Source organism: Fukomys damarensis, unplaced genomic scaffold, assembly GCF_012274545.1.
Source record: "Fukomys damarensis isolate Sample0158 unplaced genomic scaffold, DMR_v1.0_HiC HiC_scaffold_73911, whole genome shotgun sequence".
Taxonomy (NCBI): Eukaryota; Metazoa; Chordata; class Mammalia; order Rodentia; family Bathyergidae; genus Fukomys; species Fukomys damarensis.
Window position 1 is genome coordinate 3,971 of NW_022974823.1, and position 2,306 is coordinate 6,276.

General features: G+C 38.6%; 1 long non-coding RNA gene across 1 annotated transcript; it reads left to right on the forward strand.

The window, feature by feature from the left end:
* Positions 1-236: 236 nt before the first annotated feature.
* Positions 237-1,824, forward strand: LOC117285010. Its single transcript, XR_004516011.1, has 2 exons — positions 237-271; positions 1,768-1,824. It is a non-coding gene; the product is annotated as an uncharacterized LOC117285010 (long non-coding RNA).
* The last annotated feature ends 482 nt before the right edge of the window (positions 1,825-2,306 follow it).

The following is a 2,306-nucleotide window of genomic DNA, read 5'->3' on the forward strand; positions in this document are numbered from 1 at the left end:
TCCCCCCCGAAACCTCATTCAGTCAGAAGTAGCAGAATCTGGAATGTGTGCTGTTGGGATCAGAGCCATGTGATTACCAAAGCACTACCCATGAGTGGGTAGTGCTGCTGTAATCCCAGGAGTCTGAATGGGATAAAAGAGGGAGAAGATGGGTGTAGGTCCCTTGTTGCCTTTGTTACCTTGTGGCTGCCCTGTTGTTTCTCTTTTGTGATGCCTGTTTGCCATCCCTGCCTTGGAGCCTGCCAACTATGGACTGCGACTTCTACAGACTGTGAGCAAAACGAACCCCTTCCCCTCTAGCTGTAGGATCCGGGTTTTGGGTATTTTGTCTCAACAGGAGAGAAAAATAACTAACCCAACAATTATAGATCTGCATGGAACAATTGAGGAGAAGGAAGAGATTGAGGAGTTGTCAGTACATGGGATTATAATCACAGTTTGATTTCATTATATTTAAAAAACAGAAACCAATATTGAATGTGAAATGCACCCCCTGTATGGCAGCCATTCCTTTAGTGACAAAAGTGTAAATAATGAAAACTTATTCTAAGAGGACCATTGAGGGGAAGGCCTAATCGCTTAGTGATAAGAAGCTGCTGCATTGCCTGGGAAGGTTAGAGAATTTTGAAGGGTTTTGTTTGTAGGATAGGAAAGAGAGGGAGTTGTTGCCAAATTAAGGAGGAGAAGCCACCTGTGCCAAAGTGTATGAGGATATTCTGGACAGAGCCAGCAGTGAGCCACACCTGTCCAGAAAGTGTATAAATAAGAATTTGGAACATTGTAGAAATGTAATAAATAAAAGTTCTTATGCTGCCCTTTTTAATGAGGCTTTTTATACTTTCCTGAAGTTCTTAATTTGGAAAGAGGTGCATGCAGTGTCTAATATTTGCGTATTGTTGTTTCAATATAACATTAACTTATTTTTCTATTTTCAGCCATTTTTCCTATCAATAAAATTTTTACTTAAAACATTAGATGTTTTTCCCCTGAGCCCATGTTTACATAAATGAAGCAGCTTCTACAATGTTACTTGTACTCAATGGGAGACACTGAAATTTCTTAGCTTGACAAGTATTTAAACACTAAGATGACTTCTGTGATTAGCAATACTGAATGCTGAATTATAACAAGTGCACTCCCAAGAATCGGTTTTATCAGCAAAGGGAAAGGGGGATCAGGGGATAAAGGAGCAAAGGTGATCAAGAAATGATAACATATGTACCAGTTCCCCAAAACAAGTGTGATATACCACAAACACACACTCATAAAAACCTCTTATAGTTTAAAATCTTTTAATTGAAGCCTGTACTTTAAAAGAATGTTATCCCTGTTGGGGAATGCAAAGTAGAGTTAGGTATTCTGAAGCCAGGTAGAAATAATGGACACCAGACAGGATTTTGCCTGTGAATCTCTCCTGTGGCTTCCCATGCTTGTTTAACAGTGTGACCCACGTGGAGATACAACATGGGCTTGACAGGAGGTTCTCTTTGAAATGTTCTGGTTTTCAGGATATGCTTCCCATTATTAAATGGAATTGCTTGTTTGGCTTTTTGAGGCAATGTCTCACTATGTCGTTCAGGCTCACATTCAACTCACAGCATGCCTCTTGTCTGAGCTTCCTGTTGCTGTGATTACTGACATATGCCACCAGGCCTTGCTCTAACTGCTTTTAAAATAGAAAAATCAGATGTTTTCATAAAAATATTTAGGAAATATTTGTGCACCATTAGTACTGATGTACTAATACTGATGTTCTAATTTAATCAGAGTATCTCTGAGAATCTTCCACAGAAGCCTGTTGATCATTTATCTGGAGTTGCAGATGAGAAAGGAAACCATACAGGAAATACACAAGGAGAAGGTAAGAAATGTGCACATGTGTGTGTGTGTGTGTGTGTGTGTGTGTGCATATTTAGAAAAGCCATCTGACAACATGTATATTTAAAACCAGAGCATTACTATGTTCTACTGGCCAAAGAAATTTACGTATTCACTATGCAGTAAGGAAAAACACAAGTAAAATAGTAATAAGTTACTTACGTTGATTGTCAACTACAGGGTGAATTTCAGATCCAATAAAGGAGAATTATTAGTTCCATTGAAGCTATTATATGTCTGAGGGAAGTTAGAAAACAAAGAGGAGCAGAAAGAGTAAAGAATAAGAAGAATAATGCACGGAATAAAGGAAAAACAAAGTATGCAGGGTGGGAAAATAATGACTTCTTTAGGAAAAGGAGGAGCAAAGTATAAGAAGTGTAAGGATGTCAAATGAGCTTTCAGTACCAAATCTTGATGAAGGGGAGCAG